Below are 19,173 nucleotides of genomic sequence, written 5' to 3'. Positions count from 1 at the left end.
CCACCCATCCAAGTCCATTAGCAACATTTCTCACTCCATTACCAGCCAATTTCATTGAACCATTAGCAGCCCATCCAAGTCCATTAGCAACTTTTTTTAATCCCTCACCAGACAATTCCATTGCAGAACTAGCCACCCATCCAAGTCCATTAGCAACATTTCTCACTCCATTACCAGCCAATTCCATTGAACCATTAGCAGCCCATCCAAGTCCATTAGCAACTTTTTTTAATCCCTCACCAGACAATTCCATTGCAGAACTAGCCACCCATCCAAGTCCATTAGCAACATTTCTCACTCTATTACCAGCCAATTTCATTGAACCATTAGCAGCCCATCCAAGACCATTAGCAACTTTTTTTAATCCCTCACCAGACAATTCCATTGCAGAACTAGCCACCCATCCAAGTCCATTAGCAGCATTTCTCACTCCATTGTCAGCCAATTCCATTGAACCATTAGCAGCCCATCCAAGTCCATTAGCAACTTTTTTTAATCCCTCACCAGACAATTCCATTGCAGAACTAGCCACCCATCCAAGTCCATTAGCAGCATTTCTCACTCCATTGTCAGCCAATTCCATTGAACCATTAGCAGCCCATCCAAGTCCATTAGCAGCATTTCTCAATCCATTGCCAGCCAATTCAATTGAAGCACTAGCAGCCCGTCTAAGTCCACTAACAACACTACCAAACCATCGAAAAATACCATCTTTTCCCTCTACTTTACCTTGCCCTCTATCCACACTACAAATCCCTCCTTCTTCCCTAGTTTCTCTTCTCTTTGCCATACCGTGACCACCACCCACACTACCATCCCCTTCTTCTACCCAACTTTCCCTTTCCTCATCCCTACCTTCCTCGCCCTCTACATTACTACCCCGTTTCTTTACTTTTTCATGCCCTCCATCTACATTACCATTCCTTATCTCTAGCCTACCACCCACCCCTCCTTCCCCTCCCTCTACCCTACCATCCCCTCCCTCTACATTATCACCTCCTCCCTCTACACTACAACCACCTCCCGATACAATAGAATCTCTTCCCTCTACCCTAGCAGCTCCTCCCATTCTATTGCCATTCCTTTCCTCTACAATTTCATCCACACTATAAAACCACCCCCTCCTAATCCTGTTCGTCCCAAAAACCCTTACCTCTAATCCACCTTGGATATCCCACCTGCATGCAATAGACAGGTGCCGCAAATTATCTCGAGTACACCGTGGCATACAAACCGCTTCGCATACTTCATCTTCCAGTTCAATTATTCTTCCTTCTATTCCCTCACCAATATGGCTGTGCCATGCAATCGGTAAAACCGTCGAACAATAGTCTGGTTTCCATATCGACCTCATTAAGAATCCTCCTACCCGACCACTCCCTACCTGTACACTAGCAAACATTCCTCCCCGTATAGTAACTCTTCCTTCTGTTCCCTCACCAATACGTCTCCGCCATACAATTGGCAAATCCTGAAATATAAGATGATTTGATTCTACTACCATTAACCACAACACACCAATTCCTTCCCATATTTTACCTCCACCACCACTACCACCATTGTCATATTGTCCTCTACCACCTCTCTCTCTTTCTCCACTACTAGCGCCATATCCACCCAGTTCGATGCTGTCCATGTAAATATTTTCAGTTAAAGATTCTTCAATGAATGTCGCTGAGCGCCACCTGTAGAAAAATTGTAACAAAACAGAAATAAGTAAGTACATCAAGCCACTAATGGAGTCTCTAAAAAAAGATACTGGAATATCCTTCAAGGCACACTTCAGTTTTTCAATGACGAGCAGGACAAAGTAGTTAGTGTAGTCTAAGATAGCCTATGCCAAAAACTTATAACTCAGAACTGTCGCGGAAGCATCCATCTTAAGTAGACTTTTATCAAAAATCGTCCTATGATTAGCTTATTAAAGTGGAAGCACAGTGAGTAGCTTGTTCCCCAGTTCGAACATGCATCAAGCATATTCGGACTGATAATAACATTGCAATACATACATACATACATATGTATACATATATACATACATGCATACGCACATATATATATATATACATACGCACATATACATACATGTATACAAATACATACATATACAAACCCACACACATGTACAATGCATACATACATGCATACATACATACATACATACACACATACATACATACACGCATACATACATACAAGTTCAGATTCATACTCGTGATTGTTGGGGCATTGGGATATGTAACGAACTGCCTCAACAAAAACCTGGAAAAATTAGGGTTCTCAAAACCTGAAAGAAAAAGGCTGATTAGAAGACTACAGATTCAAGCCATCAATGGAACTGTAAAGATATGTAAAACTTTCCAAAAATTTAGCACATAAATACATATGCATGCATTTAGACATAAAAACGCATCCATAAAACAAACATACAAATCTGCGCATACACTAACACCAAATACTGCACACACACACATATGCACAAATACCAAGATGATGTTGATAAAAGTTCCAATGAAGGAGCCTTGAATCTATGTTAGAGTCCGGCTCTTTCTCTATGGACAAGAAATACAGAAATGAAACTGATTGATAACATACATGCATACATACATACATACATACATACATACATACATACATACATACATATAGTTGTACTGAGTATCCCGTTGTTGCGGGTTAAGTTTCACGTTAAAAAGCCTTTGCGGACTTTCGGAAGAGCATACCCACATAAGTTGGATTTCTCCATTGTGACGGATTTTTTCAATTTTTTCAATGATGGAGAGAATCTTTTTATAAAAAACGTTTATAATAAATTTATGAATTCCCCGTCTCTTCCATTCTGGGCCGATTCTTTTCTCTAGGTTATTTGGTTATTTTGCACTACTTGAAAACAATGGGGAACGCTGTTTAGGCAACAATAGTAGTAGTAGTAGTAGTAGTAGTAGTAGTAGTAGTAGTAATAATAATAATAATAATAATAATAATAATAATAATAATAATAATTTGAAAATCGACGATTACCATTACAAACCTCACTTCCTTTAAGCAGAACATGAAATGTAATTTAAAAATAATAGTGAAACTTTTTAATCTTTTCATTAATCCCGCCCGTCCATAAATCCTAAATTTTTTCTTGTTTATCGAAATACATTTAATCACAGTTCAATTTTAAAATACGGTGAGTCTGAATCTATAATTTGTTTCTGCATATAATTTTGAAATAATTTTCTGTCGAAAAGATGTGACTCAAGGCAGATTTAGTACATCGCACGAACACCTGGAACCTTTCTCGTTTCTTCGTCATGCTGAGTTGTATTGATGAGTTTTAATATTTCCTCCCTATAAACACATTTTATGGAATCATCATGCGGTGGTCCATTGCTGGGATTTCAGCAACAACGAAAATTTTGCAATTTATATTTTTAACCCCTACTTAGAATCATCTGAAGCGCCCTGTGTGTGTACACGTGTGTGTGTGTACACGTGTGTGTGCGTACACGTGTGTGTGTATACGCGTGTGTGTTTGTGTGTCTGTGTGTGTGATTAAAATAGTAATTTCTCGAAACAAATTATATACTTTTTCTTAATATTTACGGATGATATACAAATTTTCTTTTTCCTTGGAGACGGGCGGTTTCAGGGCCTTTCGGAGCTACACACATATACATAACTACATACACTCGCATTAGTATAGTAGAATGTGTGTGTGTGTGTGTGTGTGCGTGCGTGCGCGTGTGTGCTTGTATGTGCGTATGTGTCTGTGCGAGGAAGTGGTCAATTGAAATCTTTCAGTTATTTTTTAAATATTTCTGTTTTTCTTGTACATACTTCAGTTATCCTTCATAATGCCTTTGTTGAAATAATAGGCAAAGATCGTCGCCCTGTTGCTGTTCTACTTTCAAGTCATCTGCCATGGAATCTGTGAATTTTTCCCAAAGAGCTAATGGATCTGACAAATCTCCATATGTGAGGACCACGATGAATAGGCCCCTTATTTCTTTAGAAAGCCATGTTGTTCGTGCATCGTGCATGGTATTGATTCAACAGCATAAACACGACCAAGTTCTTCTTCTTTGCAAATGTTCAAATGGTCTTCAACTTTTTTCCTAGTTTTCTTCTTTGCCATTCTTTGTTACTATTGTTTTAAATGAAGTATATGGCTACTTCAACATGAAGTAATATTTTTGAAAACAATTCTGTCAATGTTGTTCTAATATGTCGTTAATTGACACCATACCCCTATTTCTGAGCAATATTCTTTGTTCATCTGGTGAATTAATTTGCAGTGTCACTATTACAGGTAGTCCTTCATGAATTGAAAATCCTAAAATGGATCAACTGCATTGAATGGTCTAATATACATACCCATAATTTATTTGAACAGCAGCTTCGTCATTTCCTTTCAGAGTGTACGTGACGACGTAGTTAACTGATATCAGTGAGGCAACGATTTCAACGTTGCAATGGAATTTGAAAGCTCTTAAAAGAGTTTCATTATAAGGTACAATCCATGTTTTGTTGGTTGTTTTTTTTTCCATTCTTATGAGATTCAACTCTTCCCATTGGAAATTATCTTCGTCTATAAAGAGGATAAAAATCTTCGCCACAGCCTTAAGTTTTCAAGTATTCTTTGGAAAATTTCTTGGAGCATGATCCATTCTTCCACCAAGGAGAATCTGTATTACAATAGGGACCATGAATCATATTAGCAACGACTAAATCATGCAGTTTTTTTTATCTGTTGCTGGGGCTTGTTTAGCAACAAAAAAAGGGGCATGCAAGTGCGTCAATTCACGTTTTTAATGTTCAATGGTATGAGCATGTGCTTTGACTTCACCCCAGAGTTTTCTCTTGAAAATCAAGTCCATGAACACGTGTCTCTTCAGCTGGAAACCTCTTGCAATCAACTCAGGTCTGTCAAGTGCCATCTGTCCAAGAAAAAGGTTTTGAGTAATTTCTGGTCATTTGGAATTACAATGAGCTGAGATAGTGCTCCGTGTCTCCTCAAAATTTCCATGGCATCTATCTCCTTTTCAGCCATATATCTTGGGTCCCCAGTAGATATCGAGGGAAGTAAGATCTTTTTTCCAAAGTCATAATAATCATCATTGTCATTTATGGAATATGTTATTCATTATTATATAGGCATAATATTTCTTGATTGTCAGTCGCTTATTGTTTGTTATATTCAAGTTGATGTTCCACTCATTGTTACCTTCAGGAAGAAGAAAACGTACTGCAATGGGTCATACGAACGATGAGTTTCGGAAATTATGGTTAATTCACCTCTTCTTTCCTTCAAGACGATATGTCCTGACAATGCATTTTGATTTGTATTGGTTAAAAAAACAGCGCTTTCATTTACAGTTGATGCATTCCATTGCCGTTTCTGCTCTCCGGGGGGCCTTCTTCTCTAATGAATAATAAGTGTGGTTTCTGACATGTCTGAATATTTCCTTTGCCATTTTGAACGAAGTAATATATGGAATTCTCTGTTTAAATTCGTTCTACGATTCTTCTTTCTAGCCCTGCTTCTTTGTTCAAAATTCACATCCTCTATTGGCCTGAATCTTGTGGATTCAAGAAGTATAGTCGAACAAATTTGGCTTGCTCATCGGCATCTGGAATTAGTGGACCCAGGAAATGGTAAATTTGTCCATGAATTTTTGATCGAGGGATTGTAATGTTGAGGTTGCCTACGCACTTTGCAATTAGGAGATGTCATTTGGAAAATGCTATTGTTTTACCTGATATATTTCTCGAAATTCTTTCCTTACATCTGTCTGACCTTCACACAATTCCCTCGTTTCTGGTGGTAAGTTCAGGTAACGGCATTAATTTGACTTTGCCATTCACATAGCAAAAGTTGGCAGTTTCTCCTGAAAATTGGAAAGCTCTAAAATGGGGGAATATTTAATTCATTTCTCAAAGAGAGGCAGCAATATCTTGATGGTTGTGGAGTCGTCGGTATTGGTTTCAAAGTCGTTGAGCTTCTAATGTAAGCCATCTCTGTTCTGCATTATCATTCAAACGAACTTGCTATTGTCTCACTCTATCTTGCTCTAGTATTTCAGTCCTTTGATAATAACATTCTTTTAAACGCATGTGTTGATGCCTCGTTTGATTTCGCTCTACTCTTTGAGTTCCTTAATCATAATTGTCGTTGAAACGTCGGATTTGTTGTCTTTCGAATCTACGTTATTTCTGTCCTTCAGTTTCATGTCTTAATTGCTCTCTTTTTTTATTCAGACGTCTTTATTTGTTCAGCTGATGCCCCTCCTTTTCTCTGATCCTTTTATAGTTGTAAGCTTCATCATCTTAATAAAAGGGCACGAGTGCAGACAGACAATCTTAGGAATTTACCATTATATATATATATATATATATATATATATATATATATATATATATATATATATATATATATATATATATATATATACATTACATTACATTATATTATATTATAATATATTATATTATTTTATATTATACTACATTAGATGTTCCAAGTTCACAGCTAAGCCTGAAGACTACTATGTATCTCTAGCTCCAGGGACGACCAATTATGATACTTACTCAGTGTACCTTTTCCTTTAGATGACCAGTGAACTAAACCCCTCGTATTATATATATACATATATATACACATAGATAAATATAAATATATATATATATATATATATATATATATATATATATATACATACACATATGTATATATGTGTGTGTTTATGTGTATGGTATAAATATTCAAAAAATGGAGAAAACCTCCGATCAACAAGCACATCGATTGGACCACATTTCTACCGTCCTTTTTAACACAAAGCATGAGATAACATATAGGTGGCGTAACATATCTTACCGCCTTTTCCGCATCTACTAGCAAACACTGTCTATAAATAATTGCGAAAATAAAATTCTTCATCTTCATAAGACATTCGAATTAAGGTACGGAGCTTCATCAGAGTAAATATCAAGAGCATCCAATATGAACAAAGGGAAGAAGGAATAGGAAAGAAAACATGGCCTAGAAAAGAAGTCAAGAAGCCCAATATCTTAAAAGCATATAATCTACCATCTTGGGGTTACAAGGTCCGTAGGTAAAAGAGTAAAGTAGTAATGGTCTATGCAATAATGAAATTTATTTTACGGGTAGTTTCAATTTAAATGGAGGGGAGCAAGTTGTTTTATAATTTATGAAAAGAAGTTATCAAAAAATAATACAAGGAAACTTACTAACATGATTATCAAAGGGCAGTACCTATGCTAACGAGTAAACTCAAGTTAAAATGTATACAAAACATTACCGTAGGGTGCTTAAGAAAGTGTACTTACAGAGATATTTCCCAGAACTCTAACTATAGGCCTCAATGGGGCAAGTCTAAGTCCAGTGGTCTCTACAATTGTACTGAGGGACAGTGCAGAAACATGATACCTACATTGAAGAGACTGCACGCAAAATAGGAGAGAGTACAGGTGTACACTGGCGAGAGCTCAAAGAAGAGAAAGGCTCGTCAGTGTTCTACCAACATGCTCAGACAGAACATGGAGGCTTGATTAGTAGCATAGAGGTTAAAGTATTATCGTCGCAAACAAATGACACGACACTTAGACAAATCACAGAAGCTACACACATTACAGTAGATAGACCGAGCCTCAATGGAAGACACGAATGGAACAATAACACCCACCACCATACCACATCACATAACTAAAGACAGAAAGGAGGAGAAGAGAGAGAAAAAACATAATAATAGTAAATAAAACACAGATACAAACAGGGTAATACACACACAATAGACATATATGCACAAACCTGCGATACATTTAAGGAACAAAGATAGATAAATATAAAGAAAAAACAAAGAAAAAGAAGAAAAAATATATTTGTCGCATACCCACGATAAACATAAGAAACAAAGATAGTTAAAAAAGAATAAATGAATATATATATATATCTTAATATATAAATCTGAAATTGTGTGTCTGTGTGAAGCCTTTTTAAAAGTTTATAGAAATCCATATTTTCCACTTTTTCGTAAAATTTTTACATCAATGGAATTTTCTCGATGTGAACTTTCCAGTGCAGTAATTAGATTTTTTAAATTCTGTTTACTTTGTGTGATTTAAGGGAGATTTGGCTGTTGTTTCTAGCAACTTTTTTATCTTCCTTTCTACACACGCGCTCAACAGAGAGAGAAAGTGATACATACAACGTCATAGATTAAACTTTCTTCTCAGTATTCTTTACTTATTTTTCATAACATTGATACGTAAAAACACACACAACCACACATACGTAATCTGTGACAACAACATACACATTGCTCCCGTTCTCTATCTCCCCCTCTTCCTCTCTCGCTCTCTCAAACGCATACACGTGCAAGTAAACACAATCATTAACGTTCGTCAATGTGGCATAACTACAGAGTTGTACCCACCGACTTTGGAAGGTTATAACTTTCAGAAAAATGAATATTTGTTTATGAAATTTTCTATGCATATATTATTCATTATGTAGATTCCGAATATATAAGATTTTTCGGTGAAAGTGTTTTGGGAGGGGGTGGGAGACAATTTTCGGAAATTCCACTTAAATTCCTCTTAACTTCCAGGAAAATGAATATTTTTTCGTGAAATTTTCTACAAATATACCTTGATGTATGAACATTTCGGGCATGTAGGAATTTTGAAGGAAACAACTACAGGTTAATTTTGAGAAGTATTCCCCACTCGGTGGTGTTTCGGAGCAAGTCGTCCATATTTGTTTCATTTTTCTCTATTATGTGCGTAAGTGCATCCATAGATTTCTAATGAAGTAATAGGCAGTGAAGAGAAGCCGTCATAAGAAAACTTTTAACTACCTCTATTCCTTTCTCATCCTCTCTCTACGTCTTCCTCTCTCGCTCTCTCAAACACATACACGTGCAAGTACACAATCATTCAATAAAATATAACTCATGTTCGTCAATGTTTTGTAAATATACCACGATTTTCACTAGGGTGTTAGGGTTAGGGTTTTAGGGTCAGGGTTAGGGTTTAGGGTTACGGTTACGGTTAGGATTAGTGTTACAGTTACGGTTTTAGGGTCAGGGTTAGGGTTTAGGGTTAATGTTAGGGTTAATGTTAGGATTAGGGTTGGGTAATTGTGCGGGTGTTAATCTGAAAAATTACAGATATATAAAAAGTACCGACCCTGCCATCTATTATAACTTTTATTGTTCTGTTTAATACATACATAGATTATGCCTCCAAACAAGAGAGTTTGCTGGGGAAATAAAGCAACCGGTTTAAAATGACAGCAACAGACTGCAGCAATTCACCACATTCCAGAAGCTACTTTGAACATAATGCAAAATGGTGCATCAACATCTTCTGCCCAATCTGATAGAATTCTGGCAAAACTGTGTAGCAACAGATCACCAGCAATTGCTTCATTACAAATTGCCGTCCTAGCTCCTGCTAAAAGGAATTACCCTGCCATGTATAATCAGGGCAGCGCAAAAAGTTGTTTTGCACAAGCATTTGTATAGCCAATTAGACGGATGAAATTTACGTACGCTTAATAATTTTACGCAAAACAACCTTCAGACTTTCCCTATTAATTTCATCGTCTTTTGAATTATGACCATATTTACATCATAAGGGTTTTTTCGTTGTAAGGCTTTCTTTTTTAGTTGATTTTCACCTAGCAAAACTCATCGTAGATGGCGTAATAAGTCACACCCGGACAAGGTCGGATTATACTGCTAGTATATATATATATAAAGGGCATGGATACAAACAACACAAGATGCAAACACATATACACACATTCAATAAGTTCACAGACGCTCGCAAAAATATCAACAACACAACCAACAACGACAAAAGCAGCGGTGGTGACGACGATGGCAATAACAACGACAGCGTTCACGATGGTAACACCGTGGGCAAACGCATAAACACAGAGAGATACAAGGACTGTACCAAATTTTAGAGTTCTACGTGAGCAGTAGCATATGTATATATAGAACTCTAATATATATATATATATATATATATATATATATATATATATTATTGATATATATATATATATATATATATATATATATATATATATATATACATGTATACATATTTATGTATAAATACATACATATATGGGAGAATTTACGAAAAACAACAACAACAGACGAGGACAGGTGGTGTAAACAACAAAAGGATGTATTAGTTTGACGCTCGGGAATAGAGAAAGTCTTTAACGTTTCAAGCTACGCTCTTCAACAGAAAGAATACGGAGAAAACAAGGAGAAAAACACGGAGGAAAAAAATTGAATGTTTTGTCAGCGATAAATCATGGCGACTGCTGGACAGGAAGTTGCCGGACAGGAAGTTCGCGCAGGAGAGCTAAGAAAAAGGGGAAGATAACAAAAGAGGAAAGAAACGGTGACCCAAATCCGAGGAGCTATGTGTGTGTGTGTGTGTGTGAGAGAGAGAGAGAGAGAATGCTGGTGATCTTGACGTATGTATGTGTGAAAAATGGGGAGAGGAGAAAGGAGTTGGTCAGTTGTTGTGTGTGCGTGGTGTGTTGTGAAGTGATGTGTGGTGTGATATGAGGGTGTTGGGAGGTGGGGAAGGCGAAGGCGGGGGAGGCGAGAGTGGGGAAAGCATGGGTGGAGTGTGGGTTAGGCTGAGGGTGGGGGTAGAAGTAGGGGTATGTGGGTGGGTGTAAGGAATTGGATGGGGTGGGGTGGGAAGGTAGAGTAGGAGTGTGTTGGGGTGGGATGAGCTTATAAGGGAGGGTTGACGATGAAAGGGGAGGGGTGACGATTAAGGGGGAAGGGGAAGGTGGATATAAGAGGGGGAAGGTGGGTATGGGAGGAGGGAGAAAGAGAGGAAGAGAGTAAGAGAGAAGAGAGAAAGAGTAGGAGTGAAGAGAAGTAGGAGTGAAGAGAAGTAGGAGTGAAGAGAAGTGGGAGTGAAGAGAAGTACAGAGAAATAGGAGTCGGAGCGGGAGGGGAGAGGTGGGTGGGAGGAGAGGTGGGTGGGAGGAGAGGAGAGGTGGGTTGGGAGGAGGGGAGAGGTGGGTGGGAGGAGGGGAGAGGTGGGTGGGAGGAGATGTGGGGGAGAGGAGATGTGGGGGAGAGGAAATGTGGGGGAGAGGAGAGGTGGGGGAGAGGAGAGGTGGGGGAGAGGAGAGGTGGGGGAGAGGAGAGGTGGGGGAGAGGAGAGGTGGGGGAGAGGAGAGGTGGGGGAGAGGAGAGGAGAGGTGGGGGAGAGGAGAGGAGAGGTGGGGGAGAGGAGAGGAGAGGTGGGGGAGAGGAGAGGAGAGGTGGGGGAGAGGAGAGGAGAGGTGGGGTAGGAGGAGAGGAGAGGTGGGTGGGTGGGCGGAGAGGAGAGGTGGGTTGGGAGGAGGGGGAGAGGTGGGAGGGAAGAGAGGAGAGGGGGAGAGGAGATGTGGGGAAGATGGGGAGAGGAGATGTGGGGGAGAGGAGAGGAGGGGTGGGTGGAGAGGTGGGTGGGTGGAGAGGTGGGTGGGTGGGAGGAGAGGTGGGTGGGAGGAGAGGTGGGTGGGAGGAGAGGTGGGTGGGAGGAGAGGTGGGTGGGAGGAGAGGTGGGTGGGAGGAGAGGTGGGTGGGAGGAGAGGTGGGTGGGAGGAGAGGTGGGTGGGAGGAGGGAGGGGGAGAGAGAGAGAGGCAAGGGAGGGGGGTTGATGAAGAGGGGAGGGGAGTTGAGCCCATCTGGCGCAAAGGAGCGAAGAGAGAAAATTAGTTCCTGTTCATGGCACAAACGGGAGTCCGGATGGCCCCTGTGCATGGACAATCCAAACACGGACAGGTGTTGCTGCAAGGAGTGACCAGCAGGAGCGGAAATGGCGTGACACTGGGGTGTCATTGCAAACGTTGATGTCTCGGAGGTGTTCCGCGAATCGGTCGGCCAGGCGGCGCCCTGTTTGTCCGATGTACAGAGAATGGCAGAGAGAGCAGGATATATATATATATATATATATATATATATATATATATATATATATGTGTGTGTGTGTGTGTGTGTGTGTGTGTGTGTGTGTGTGTGTGTATGTATGTATTTATGTATGTATGCATGCATACACAACTTCATTCATTAAAACTTATTGAAATATTTGACAAGTTTCGTTTTCAATCGCATCCATTTTCTTTAATAAAACTACGACGTACAAATGTTTTTGCTTTCACTTTGTAATTGACAGTTAGCATACGAAATGCTCGCTCTATGAACACTTTAACACCAGATGTGTGGTACACCGTTCAACTGTAAAAGCAACATCCATTTGATGAAGTAGGTGAGCTAATGTACGACACAAGCTTTCGATCGCTATAAACAAATGGTGCGTGCCGGTTCTTTTCCAATTTCTAAGATTCGAGACATTGCGAATGATATATAAATACACACACACACACACACACACACACTCAAACACACACACACACAAACACACACACAGGCACGTACATGTGCGTGTGTGCGTGCGCGTGTGTATGTGTATGTATATATATCTTTAAATTTCGTTCCAACTTTTTTTTTATTTAATGTACCGATCTTGTTTTGTTTGCTCAGTGTGAAAAGGAGATTCTTTCTGAAACAAATCAATAAATGAAATGTTATTAGCATTTCAATGCTGAAAATCGGGTTTAATTTTAGCCAATCGAAAGCCACAGACAGATTTATGCCTTTTTCCATAATTACAACCGAGGCTGTATTCTGTATTCTAGACCACTATCAATGTCATGTCCATTTACTCTTAGCCCGTGTATTTTGTTTCATCCAATACATCTTCTTTAACGATGCCTCAAACCCTATTCCTTATTATTAAACCTAACCCTAAACCCTATCCCTAACTTTGACTTTTTCAAAAAATTGTAACACTAAACCTAACACTCATCCTAAATCTTAAAACTTCATCCTAACCTTAACACCTACCCTAATTCCTAGCCCAAATTTTAACTCTAAAACCCCATCCTGATCTTAACCCTAATCCTATCCTTAAATCCACAACCGTGCAGTAACCTTGCCCCTAACACTAAACTCTAAATCTATCCTAAATCCTAACCTTAAATCCTATCCCATACCCTCACGTATTATCGATTTGGTCTTTTTGCGTGAATTTTCGCAGACATTTAAGGATATCTCCGTTTTAAATCAATTACATACCAGTTCTATCGATTCACATAAATTTATTCATTGAATTATATTAAAACAATTCATAACTTTCGTTGTAATATTTTGCTTTCATTTTGTTTAATAAACTGCATCGTAATATTTTTGCTTTCACTTTGTAATAGACAGTGATCAAGCGAAAAACTTCTCGTAAAAATAACCACATTTTAAAGCATAATGTTGCTTCGATTTTTTTAGAAACATGTTTCAGATCTAAATATAGGGCTCTAAGTACCAGCAATCTGAAACAGCGGTGCAAGTTTCCGTGGGGACCATTTTCAAGGACCAGTGACTACGCCTGAAAGGGAAGCCATTTTTTCTGAAGAGAATCGTCAACATCGACTTACGACGGAAAAGCGATAACAGCTAGATATATAGACAGTTTGATATAGGTATATAGATACACTCTCTCTCTCTCTCTCTCTCTCTCTCTCTCTCTCTCTCACACACACACACACACACACACACACACATGCACACACATGCACGTATCTATATATGAACATAAATGGAAAAATGTATAAACAAATGACGTAACGTGTACTGAATGTAAAAACGAACGGGAAACAAACAGAAAGCCCATAATTCTTCATCAGTTATCGACCAAATGTATTGTTCAATTACGCACTTTTAACAATAAGATTGAGAGCTTTCCTCAAAAGACTGTTTACTTGTGTAAAATTAGGGACAAGAACAAAACAAAACGAAACAAAACAAGCAAAATGACACGATGGACGATGACAAATATTCGAACAAAATACAGTCATGGGGCCAAAGAGACGAGAAGTGTGGGTAACGCTTCGAAAATGTTTACAAGAATGAAGAACGGAGAGACAGAATTTGCGACTGGTCAGCTAAGGGACCAGTCTAATAAGGGAATAAAAAGAAAGACTGGCTTCTGGTTACATGACAGCAGCAAACAGATGAGAAGGAGAGCAGGGAGAGGGAACGACAGAGAAGAGAAGGCGAAGTGGATGAAAGGGAAGGAGAAAGGCTAAGAATAGAAGAGGGAGAGACAGAAGGGGAGTAAGTAGAAAGGCTAGAATAGAAGTCACAGAGAGAGAGAAAAGAAAAAAGAATGAAGGAAGCAGGATTTGCGACTGTATGTATGTATGTATGTATGTATGTATGTATGTATGTATGTATGTATATACGAACTTATTAAAATTTACTGGAGTATTTTACAACTTTCTTTGTTGTAACTATTTGCTTTCATTTTGTTGAATAAAACTACGACGTAATAATGTTTTTGCTTTCATTTTGTAATGGACAGTGAATATGCGTAATGCTAACCCTGTGAATACTTTAACACCTGAGGTGTGGCAAACCGTGCAACTGTACAAGCATCGTGGATTTGTTGGAGGGAGTGAGTTAATGTGAAACACAAGTTTTCGATCGCTATAAACAAATGGGGATCTATTTTAAAACGGGGGCGCCAGTATTTTCTTAACGAAACACTTTGAAACTTGGGACACTGGTAGAATGTGTAATATAAAACATCTTTTACTCTTAGTCTTCTTAACAAAAAAAAAAAAGGAATTCGCAAGTTATTCCATGTTAAAGTTGTCGTATTTCTGTAATTTCAACCAATAACTGACGTCTATTCAGTTGAATAAGAGTTACTGCTGGGCGGTAATAAAAATGTTATTCCCTGTGACATATTTCATCCGGTTTAATCGTAATTTATACGCATATATTGTTTATATAATAAATTACGCTGTGCGTATCTATGTGTGTAACAATTTTAGAGTTCGGATTCTAGAGTTAGGGTTAGTTTTAGGGTTAGGGTTAGGGTTACGGTTATGGTTAACAGTCTAGTTAGGGTTAGGGTTAGGGTTAGAGTTAGGGGATTAATACGATATACACCGTTACAGCGCTAACTGTTTTCAACTGAATAGACGTCAGTGATTAGTAGAAATTATCGAAATAAGACAATTTTTTACATGAAATAAATTCGAATACAAAATTTTTTTTCTGTTCTATAACACAAAATAGATAAGTATATGAAGTTTGAAAGTCTTTCCGTACCAAAAACACTACATAAAACATAAATGAAAACTGGCGCCCCCGTTTTAAAATAGATCCACAAATGGTGTGTGCATGTTGTTCAACAATGAATTGCAGCACACAGACGTTCTCCGATTTCTCAGATTCGAGACACAGCCACTGATATATAAATACACACACACACACACACACACACACACACACACACACACACACACACACACACACACACACACACACACACACACACACACGTTTTGCGTAATTTTTCGCAAATATTTTTGTGGAAGATTTTTCTTTTTTAAAACAACTTCATGCCTCTTTCCCAGTTTCATATAAATTTATTCATTAAAACATATTTAAACAATTTATAAATTTCCTTGTAATGTTTTACTTTCAATTTGTTTCATAAACCTGGTTCGTAATGTTTTTTTGCTTTCACTTTGTAACAGAGTAATCAAGCGGAAAACTTCTCGTAAAAATAGCCTAACTTTAAATATCTGTAACATGTTGCTAAGATTTTTTTAGAAACATGATACAGATCTGTACACAGGGCTCTAAGTATCAGCGGTCTGACACAGTGGTACAAGTTTCCGTGGGGACCATTTTCAAGGACCAGTGACTACGCCTGATTGGGAAGCCTTTTTTTCTGAAAAGAACCGTCAACATCGACTTACGACGGACAAGCAATGACAGTTATGTATATAGATAGTTTGATATATGTATATACATACAGACACACACACACACATAATACTACATATAATATTTTTATAAAGAGCCTATCTTAATCTTAACACTAATTTCCACCATCCATATAGAAAACCAAACCAAACCCTTACAGTACCAAAACATTCTTTCTAATAATCCTAGATCAACCCTCAATGGTATGGTAACGGCTATATCGATTAGAATTTCGAATTTATCAGCGAACGAGGGGATATTCAAGCAAACATTCTAGGAAACGTGAATGTAATCAGATCAAGCTTTCTAGGAAACGTGAAATTATATGGTTTACCCCGCCCTTCTCTCTTCAGGTCAAATGTTTGTCCAAATTAGTTTTTAAGATAATGAAGGAAAATTTTCCTAAATATCATAAATATTACCGTATTTTTGATAAATTCTCTCTGAAAGTGTCGTACTCTACGACTCCGAATTTACGTTCGATCATAGCTTCTATTGATAGTTCTAAACTCAGGCTTAAAAAATGTACCCACACAAATCTTTATAATGAACTTTATAACTCCAAAACTGATACTAACTCTAACGTAGATATTACGTCAGGTCACCTCCTGACGGTCAAGGGTGACTTAACCTCTAGTAATCGGAAAATTAATGCCGATGCGGGAAGGAATAGAACATGTAACTGTCGAATTAAGTTAAAGAACTATTCTTAGTACGTTCAATCTCCGGACGGGATAAATTTTTAATTGCCAAAAGTGCGTCATCTCTGTTGAGATTCCCGGAGATGTTAGGAAAGTGTTGCTCAATTTTCGAGAGAAGAACTAGTTCCACAAGGTGTGTTAATAGGGCTGAATCTGAACATCCCATTGTTATATCTAAAGATTTATAGTGCTTACCTGTTAGAATATTTCACTATGCGATCGTTCTTATTGTTCTTCTTTTTCTATTTTTTATCTTTTTTATCTCAGATTCTCAAATCCAGAATTGTACGACACCGCTGTGGTATGCGCAGAGTTAAATACTATATTCTACTGTAAAGATAAATAAATAAAAAATATAGTAATAAACCATATATTTGAATCCTATATTTAAGTTTCAAATAAGTTTATACGTGAATATAATTATAAGAATTTAAATGATATAATATAATCTGGCTAGTTATTAAAATGTATAAAAATAAAAATAATATGTTAATATTGCTTAATCCTTTCAATAACCTAAAGTTTATTAAAAAGTAATTATTAGGGTAAATATAATACACCAGTAAATTCATTAAATTTTTTATCCCATACAAAGACAGACAGACAGACAGACAGACAGATAGATAGATAGATAGATAGATAGATAGATAGATAGATAGATAGATAATATTTACCTGTCATTTGCTCTTATTTCTTTATCTCTTTCTATTCGTTTCGGTTCGCTTTGTGGGTTTTTCAACTCCAGAATTGTTCAGTGTCAATGTTGTAAAATTGCTTAGGTGCAATTTTTAGTAGTTTGTGCAATATCGTGGTAGTTCAATCACTGACTGGCTCTGTGTGGGTATACGTGTGTAAGTGTGTGCAATATATATGAATACACACACATATACATGTATACACATGCGCACACGTCAATTAAATAACCCAAAACAACTTCAGTATTCAAGTGACATATATACTCATTACTGTAAAATATGTCCGTTTCTATTTTTAGGTTTATTTTTTAAAATTAGTATATCCAAGAATGGGAGCTCCTTTTGGTTGTACTCCATTGTGAACTGTATGTTTGGGTTGACACTGTTCAATAGTCTTTTGAATTTCAGGAGTTTATCTGTGTTTTCATTCCAGAGAATGCTTAATAATCACATTCTCACTCCTGTTCTAAAGGTATACACACACACACACACACACACACACACACACACACACACACACACACACATATATATATATGAAATTTAGATTCAAGGTGAATATGGTACATAAGTTTAGGCACCGGAAGTAAGTAAGGTATTATCCATACAATTCCAAAATAAGGTGATTAAAATCAAAATAAGCAAGAAGGATATCCAAATGCATACATACCATATAAAGTCATCAAATTTCACGGTTCACTAAGTTTCACTATTAGTGTTCGAGTTCTGAGAAGAGAAACGGAAATCCAGTGTGCAAACAATGTCTAAACGTAATAGACAGAAATATGCAATCGAGAAAAAAACATTAAGGATAAAATCAATGCAGTGACAGAAGATACATGTATAAACATTATATAAGTATATATGCTTAAATCTCCGATGATGTTTCTATGCGACAGTGTATATGCTATATGCGCCATACAATCTACGTTATGGCGTTTATACATCTATATCCGTTAGCGGTTATATTTAACACGTTTTGTGCTGTATTGTGCATTCGTTTCTTTTCTGCATCTGTTATTTTTTATTCATGATCTTTTCTATAAATGAAGGTGCATCCTTTAATTTACTGCTTTTCTTTAAACCAACCGAGAAATTACCTCGCGGAACAGTCGTTATTTTAATGTGCTATATCTTATTATCAACTGATGAGACATATCTGCACCGACGGATGCTCCTTAACCAGTTGTCAAGCATCCACCCCCACCCCCGTGAGGGATCGACGCAAGATGGGTCGAAACAATTGTAGTGATTAATAAAACTTCTCGTAGCTTCCATCTTACGTCTCTCTCATCAATCAAAATACACACACACATATAGATAGATAGATAGATAGATAGATAGATAGATAGATAGATAGATAGATAGATAGATGTGTGTATACATATCTATGTATATATATATATATATATATATATATATATATATATATAGAGAGAGAGAGAGAGAGAGAGAGAGATACACATATATGTATGTTTATGTGTGTTTATATGTAGATATGTTTATACCATCATATGTACACACACATATATATATGCATGTATAAATGCTATCGCTGGTAGACATAAAAAATATACAGAGCGTATCTAAAAATGTATACAAAGAAAGTTAATCCTAAATTGTTTCAGCAGTTTAGAAAATGTAGTGGAAGTCTAAAGGTTGTCTAGAGGTTAGTTTCAAGCAAATCTATTGACGCAACGTACTGTTACTCGAATTAGAATGAACTATGTAGCATATGGAACTGTTCAGAACGAGTACAAGAAACATTCCGTAAGGCTATGTACATGATGAACCGTACAAAGCAAGAATGGATACGTGGAATGTATTGCCAGAGATCAAGAAAAACTGTGCAGCAAACCAAGTCATAAGACAAGAATATTAAAATCAAGTGTCCATCGCAT

General features: G+C 37.5%; 1 long non-coding RNA gene across 1 annotated transcript; it reads right to left on the bottom strand.

Annotated features, from left to right (window-relative positions):
• Window positions 1-996: 996 nt before the first annotated feature.
• On the bottom strand, window positions 997-17,419 carry LOC128251291 (uncharacterized). Its single transcript, XR_008267064.2, has 3 exons — window positions 17,252-17,419; window positions 16,773-16,907; window positions 997-1,685 (listed from the first exon to the last, which is right to left on the bottom strand). It is a non-coding gene; the product is annotated as an uncharacterized LOC128251291 (long non-coding RNA).
• Between the last annotated feature and the right edge of the window lie 1,754 nt (window positions 17,420-19,173).

The sequence above is a fragment of the Octopus bimaculoides genome, chromosome 30, assembly GCF_046866305.1.
Source record: "Octopus bimaculoides isolate indiv1 chromosome 30, ASM4686630v1, whole genome shotgun sequence".
NCBI lineage: Eukaryota > Metazoa > Mollusca > Cephalopoda > Octopoda > Octopodidae > Octopus > Octopus bimaculoides.
The sequence above is the reverse complement of the archived record's forward strand: the minus strand, read 5'-3'. Positions and strand labels throughout refer to the sequence as shown.